The following is a 7,614-nucleotide window of genomic DNA, read 5'->3' on the forward strand; positions in this document are numbered from 1 at the left end:
TTAACAAGTGCTAGCAGGGGTGGGGGTGCTGCAGGGTGGGCTTTGCTTTTCATCACTTAGGTTGCACAGTGGATGAATTGATAAGCACAGGCTGAAAACTCCATAAGCAGCGACCACTACACCACTGCTTCTCAATCAGAATTTAAAAAAATAATATAGTACCATTAGTAGTGTCACACATTATTGTAAGCAAAGAAAACAAAAAGACTGACTGTAACTGCAGAACATAGGAGTCTTGACAGTCGTATCACCCTATACCACGTGGACACCAAATGTACATAAAGTTTCATTTTAGAGGCCAAGCTGGAGAGAGTCTAAACAGATGAGTGGCCAGCTAAAGCAAGCTGGGAGACTTGTTATCAGAGCAACCTGGGGGTCTCTCACCCATCTGTTCAGATCAGTCTCATTAAGTCGAACAAGAGGCCCACTGCTTCACCACTCAGTGCAGTCTCTATCTCTCATAACTTACTACGGTCCTGGGGCAATGATTACATGAAGCCTAACCTTGTAGAAAATGACATTAGAGAATGCAAAACTATGGTAATGGCTCAGCTGCATGGTCTACTGCCTATCAGTTAGTTATAGCCTATATAAAAGCAAATGATAACATACATTTAATGGTAGCGACTTAAAGGCTTTTTTTGGTGATTATGCACAAATTATCAAACCTGATGGGTGTATCTTTCAAAGGTAGATGGATATTATATACTGCTATTTCTTTATGGAAAAGTACAGCAATTGCATGCTTATATTCAGTAGTGATGCTTCATGTACTGCACAGCAATTATACTTGGTGGCCAGGGTTGACAGTGGGCATACAAAGCACCGAACCTTGACATGTGAGTATAGTGTTGGCATCTCAGTTCCTGCATGTGGTTTGGACTTAGCAAAAAAAATAATAATTTTTTTTTTATTTTTGTCAAGCTTCATGTCACTTTAGAATTTTAGGGGTTGTTTAACCAAGACTACACTTTGGTTATCACAGGAGCTCATACTGTAGGAAAAACTAATGCAGCGTGGTGCCAGTGAACATTTCGCAGTTATACTCTGTATGAACATTTTGGAAACTGGCATTCATTAAAACATTTTCTCATCATGTTGGTAGCAAAGAGGAAACTTTTATCAGACTATGTTAACTGTATAATGCATTATCATTTGGAACTTAGAAGAACATCTTTCTTGGACACTGGGTTGTTGTGTCAATGTAATTGTAGAGCTGTATGTGTAAAAGATGGAGCTCATCACGATGCATGAGAGCAAACCAGCTGAGAGTAGGAACAGATGTTTGATTAAAGACAAAGTCAGGCATCAGATCAGGCTGTCTGTGGATGATGAAGAGAATGTCTGAAGGTGTCAGCTGCTGGTGGTGATGTGGATGACTCCTCTGGGAATTCCTTAGTGAACTGTGAAGAATAGTAGAGGACATGCGGAATAGTGAATGACACCATGATTTAGTTTTTGTTTGTTTGTTTTATGCATGCCTCCACCCTGATGCACTTTGTGTTTAGAAGTTATTAAAACTGAAAATAGCGTGTTGCAGCAGTTTCTATGAGAAAAGCTGCCTTTCTTCACAGCAGAGTCAGAAGCACTCAGAACTCAGGTGTCGTCTTTATTCAGCATCTTATTGGAGGTTGAGAATAAAGAGTGGCCTGTATCAGAATAATCATACAGTACATAAAATACAGTCAAAGACTGGTCACTAATGCTGTATCTCCTCTACTGGGACCTAATGAGTGGTATACCCAGTACTTCACCCCGAAGAACATTCTGGGCACTGGCGGGGTGTCAGGTGGTGCAACCGGTGTGGGCTGCACCTTGGCCCACACCATCTTGGGGCCCGGGCGGACTCTCAGGATAACATGAATGTTCAAATAATGTAAATCAACAATGTACAGCAATGCTAAGTCAGTTGATGGTGTTACGTCCGTGGCCCTGGCCACCCCCAGCACCTCATCAGCTGGTATGAGTAATCCCAGTAGCACCGCCCCTGCACAGGTGGGGGTGCATTCCAGGCAGTGAGGCACACCTGCTCTCAATTATTAGAGCAGTACTTAAGGAGAGTGTTGGTGTGTCCTCATCACCAGATGATCGCTTGTAGTCCTGTGTTGCTTTATTTTCCTCTCAGCACCAAGTGGTGCTGCGACTGTCACCTGTTTTCCTCAGTGCGAGGAGACCTGCTCATACCAAGGTTCTGGATCTCCACTGTCCGTTTTCATCACATCATCCTACCGCCTGCTCATCTGACCGGCTGTCTCCTGTGCTCTCTCCTACTGCCCTGGACTGCTTCTTTTGCCTGCGGCGCTCACCTGCCGAGAGCCGGTGCAGTCGGCTAATCAGGTCCACAGTGTTCTACCAAAACTAGCTCTACCTCAGCATAGCTGTTCAGCTCTCTCTCCCTCTGCTCTCATTTAGCTAGCTGCATCCCACCTTCAACCCCAGGATGCATCACCAGCAGTCCAGTCCAGTCCACCCAGCGCTACCAGCTGCCCTACAACCGGCGAATGAGACCAGCTCTTCACCTCTCCTCTGTAAACTCATTAAGTACACTTACCTTGTCAAGCCTGAGTCTGAGTCCTGCAGTCTTTCTGAGTCCACTCACACACTACACACAGTGTGCCGTAACAGATGGAGTAATTATGTGCCACTATTAAGGTTATCTTTATTTTGCCTCATCATAGGTTATATAGTAGCTGCGCTTGCACCACCCACAGAGCATGCAAAGTTACCTAAATCAAACATGCCCTCCCAGCATTCACTATAACTTCAGCTAACTTTGGAAAAGCACATAGTGCATTCATTTAAAATGCCCCAAACATACTAAGGCAAGAGTGGTGCTCAGAGAGAAAGTAGTTGTGAGATTTGGAGTATGAAATTTCAAAACTGAAGAAACAGAATTCTTTTTTTTAGTTGTTCTGCATTGTCAGCAGCTGTGGGCAAGGATGAGCTAACATTAGCTAAAAACAGAGGACACCCTGGCTAGCAGTATAGTGGTCCCTCTTTCATTACCACAGAGCCATACACTGTTTTTTCCACATTTGAAAATTATAAAGCCAAGAAAAGTGACTAAGTCATATCATGGAGGACTAGTGCAAGGCCAGCAGAATGTTGTCCAAATATGTGAGTACAGTCATTGTTTTCTAGCTGCTGATGAGTTGCAAGTTACAATGATATAGCAGCACAGTTTGGGAATGTTTACATTACGTAATGTTATTGTTAAAAACATTATGTTATGTATTTATTATGTTATTATTGTTATGTACAGGCTCGGTGAAGTGTAATTTTTTGATGCCCTTGAGATGAAATTTATTTTGCTACAGCTACATGTGCGTAATACCCCAGTCTTCACTCTGCTGTTGACTGCTGAAATGTCTGTCCATGTCCATGTCACGGCCTTTCTATTTATTGTTAGTTGTTTTCTGATTCTAGGGAGACTATACTGAGGAAGAAGATTGATTGCAAGATACAATGTAGCAACACAGTTTTGTGCGCATTTACATTAAACATTGTTCAAAAATGCATACACTGTAGGACTCCCTGTTTTGGATTAGCATATAGAGTTAATAGTTGTTGGACTTTACTTGTTTTATTGTTTATATTGCTGCTGTGTAATATATCATGGCTATGGCTAATTATTCATTTATGTCTATGTTGCATCTGCCACAGTGCCCATAGTGTTTTGGTTGGCTAATGATCACTTTTGCATGTGTGAGTATGTGCCATTTTCTAATTGATTATAATGAGGCTATATATAGGAAGATAGATACTAGCCTACCGTCCCTGGTAGGCTTCCTACCACTAGCCCGTAGTTAAGGCGCAGCACTCTCGCCGCTGTGGCCGGGTTCAAATCCAGGTTACGTCAGGAAGGGCATCCGACGTAAAACACGTGCCAAATGTCAACATGCCAGACCATTCATTTTCAAGCAATAGCTCTTGTGTGTGTGCTGTGTTTTGCACAGAGAAAAAAAGAGGAAAGAAATGTGGATGAAGTCTTGGCTGAGAAGATGAAATCAACACGGTTTACACATTTAGCAGTGCAAGTTGGAGGTGAGTTGGAAATAATGAAATGAGGCAGCTTGTGCAAGCTAATGCTATAAGCGATTGTGACGCTTTCTGGCCAGATTGCTGTCATTGGGTGTTGCAGGTGTCTGGTCAGGATTCAGTGGCTGTTTCCCCCGCACTACAGGGGGCAACAGCGTAAATTTCAAACATGCTTGATACTTATCATTCAAGACTGGAGGTCCTCCGATCCTGCCGGAGGCATAATGATTAGGTTGTTCAACACCACTCACTACAGGATCATTTGGCCCAAAAACTGCTTCTGAGCAGCCTCATGTCAGGGAACACCCCCACAATTGTCAGGAAGGGCAAATCGGGACCTAAGATCGGGTTAATTATCCTGTAGTGTGGGGCCAGCTCAAACCAATAACAGTGCCTCTTTACACACTGTGCTTGTGATACTAATGATTGAGGTAGAGCATACATGTACCAATCATGGGCAACTGCTCAATGTGCAGAGCTTTACACAGCAGACTTTTAGTGCCCAGCGTGTAGTCTGAGCCTTCACAGCTCTTAAATGTGAGCACTGATCCAATCCAGATTTGCATCATGCTTGAAGGTCAAACATTAGTGGACTCAGAAGAAAGTTCAGACATCCAGAGATGCATAAATATATTCATGTGTAAAGGTCCATTCCAGTCCTTCAGTGTAACTTGAATCCCTGTGAATGAAAGCAGTGATTCTCTCAACCGTAGAGTTGATCAATCAAGAGACTCTCTTAATGAATTTTTTTTTTCTAATAATGCTCAAAATCTTTAGTTTTGTGAAGGTTTTATGTACAGTGAATCAATTTACCTGACCCTTAGTGGTCTCTCTCTCGCTCTCTCTCTCTCTCTCTCTCTCTCACACACACACACACACACACACTCCCACACACACACACATAACTGTGAAATATTCTGTATGTGTTTGCAGGTGAGAATGTGGATCTGGAATTTCTAAGTGAGCTACAAAACAGTATTGCAACCATGCCCTATTTTTTCACAATATCTAAAAACATTGTTGAGCCTCCAGCTTTGGAAGTTTGTGAATTGTTTCAGCAACTGCAGTGGTTTATGAAATGCCTTATTGTATTGTTGGTTTATTATGGAGTGCTATTAATTAAGAAAATGTGGATCTTTGCTCTTTTGTTTTTGTTTTTTTTTCTTCCTGAATGAGCAGGCTGATAGTAGAGGAGTCTAGTGTTGCAGTGTTGGTGTATTTTTATGGCCAATACATAATATGGAAACACCACCTGCACACTCCAAGGCAACTGCAGCCACCCTCTGTCCCCTGCCTCACGCTTTCTTCACTGCCGTGTCTGCGGTAGAGCAATTTTCTAATCAAGGTTTAATTAGAGAGGGGAAGCTCAGCATCTCCCCTCTTAATGATCAAAAAAGCGGCTAAATTGTGAAGCCTGTGGAGTCTCTAATGGGAAAAGTTGAGGGGCCCTGGGTGGCAATGCAGCCAGTGAACCAACAGCAGTGAAAGGAAGATCATGAATCTTCACTCTGAAACAATTACAAAGGCTGCCATGAGGACATTCTCTAACCATTCATCCTCATAAAAGCAACAAAACCACTTAATTGTGAATTCATTTGACTCCTTTTATTGGCGCTGAAACCTCAATGAAATATGAAGTGGAGAATTCAGAGTAGGAATGTTATAGATAGATTGAAAAGACCTCACAATTGTTTGGTTTTTCCTCGAGGAGCCACATGAAACTCTGTGACAGATGTGGCTGGAGTGGGGCTAATACCCAGTGAATGCCATTACACTTTGGGTAATGCAAAGTAGCTTGACATTTAAGGAGCAGGGGCTGCGTGTAATTGGAACTGTGGCCTTTTGGTGGCTCCTCTCCTCCCACTCTGTCAGGACAAAGCCAACAGGCACCTCTCTGTGGAAAATACTGAGCCCACTAAGTGACCAACTGAGAGCCAAGTCTGAACAAATTGGTCACATCCATTACCTGTTTTTTAATGAAAGAGAAAGCAGGAGAAATTTATTTTAAGTAAAGTGCACAATTTAAATGTCTTCTTTGCAGTGATGGGGATTCTATGAAGTTCATGGAGGTTTAACAAATTCTAGCCAGGGCAGACATGGACAAACAGCTCACTCCTGATACTTAACCCTGCTGAAGAACTCTGTCTTACAGTAAGACTTGTCTTTGCTCCATCCTGTTTAATTTGTCACACCAAAATGTCAGAAAAAATGTTATTTTAATAGCATAATAAAAGAGCAATAAACTGACGTTAAATGGCATATTCATATGTGGCCGTGCTCATAAAATGATGTAGATTAATTGCCCCTCTCTCTGAGATGAAGGGACAGGGGACAAGAGAGCAGTTACTGCCTCTTAATGACTAAGTGACATAACACTCTGTCTGTCTGCAAGCTGCCACTGTCCATCTGTCAACTCTTAAAAGTTGTACTGTACCATAGCCAAGTAAGCAAACTGAGGATAGATTACAGTGTTAGTAAGAGTAATCATTTTACAGATGACATTATGCAGCAACTCAGAGACTTCAGGCCAGCAGAGGCCATTTCACTCTTCCTTCTTAATGTGGACTTTATCTAGAATTTCATAGTCACCGTAAAAGGAAGTTTATGGAACTGTGCCTGGAGTATCTGTAGAAAACTGACCTTTACCTCACCATATAAAAGATACTGTGACAAAAGATGTTTATTTTGCTATGCAGAAGGAATCTCAACCAGAGAGTTTTTATAATCTGTTCAGGACACTTTTCCATTGTTTGGTACTGGCTCAACTCTACCCTTCTCATATCAGATGCTTTGTTTTCCACTGCAGATAGTCCCTCCTCAGTGTAGCTGGTTGTCACAGCGACGCCGCATGAGACTGCCGTGAGGTCATCATCCCACAGTGGTGGCAGAGAAGACTCAAAGCTGTTCTAATTTTCATCCTAGGACTGTTATTATACCATTTTATTGTTTTGCAGTTTTTGAATAAAAATGCCAATTTACAGATTTGCTCAGACATTTTTTGAGATGTGATGACCTGCTAATGTGACAGCTAGCTAGCTCTACTTATTAGGCAAGGCTGCAGCCATTGTGCTCCTGTTATCGTTCAGTAACCTGTGAGCTACGTGATAAGATGTACGACGTGGTGGTTCACATAATATAATGGTTATATTATATAGTAATAGAGGCTCAAGACCTCTATCACTACACATTTACTCTCTATAACACTCATGAGAGAAGTGACAGCTACTATTATGAAGGAATGAAGAACGAGTGAATGGTGTCATCACATGTAAATATCTGAGTTAATCTATGACAAGATGGCTGCAGAGTAGTGAAATTTCTCTGACAAGTCAGTAGTCTGCCGTGTCTACACGTCACTGTTTGGCATTGCCTTAGCTTACTTGGAACCTCAACAGAGGCAGTATCAAAATACCACCAAGTACTATCCCCAACATTTGACTGATGGAAAAACAAATGAAGGTGAGTAGAGTACCAGGAAAAGGGGCTTTACTGGACCTCTTAGCGTTGATATCCTCTGATAAAGAGCTAGTATTTTTTTTTTCTACAGGAAAAAGGTGAAGGTCTTTACCATATAAA

At 42.0% G+C, this 7,614-nt stretch overlaps 1 long non-coding RNA gene across 1 annotated transcript; it reads left to right on the plus strand.

The window, feature by feature from the left end:
- Window positions 1–3,915: 3,915 nt before the first annotated feature.
- LOC109967038 (uncharacterized) lies at window positions 3,916–6,954 on the plus strand. The gene is made up of 3 exons (XR_002275868.1): window positions 3,916–4,044; window positions 6,080–6,189; window positions 6,845–6,954. It is a non-coding gene; the product is annotated as an uncharacterized LOC109967038 (long non-coding RNA).
- The last annotated feature ends 660 nt before the right edge of the window (window positions 6,955–7,614 follow it).

This window comes from Monopterus albus, unplaced genomic scaffold (assembly GCF_001952655.1).
Source record: "Monopterus albus unplaced genomic scaffold, M_albus_1.0 scaffold124.1, whole genome shotgun sequence".
NCBI classification, from domain to species: domain Eukaryota; kingdom Metazoa; phylum Chordata; class Actinopteri; order Synbranchiformes; family Synbranchidae; genus Monopterus; species Monopterus albus.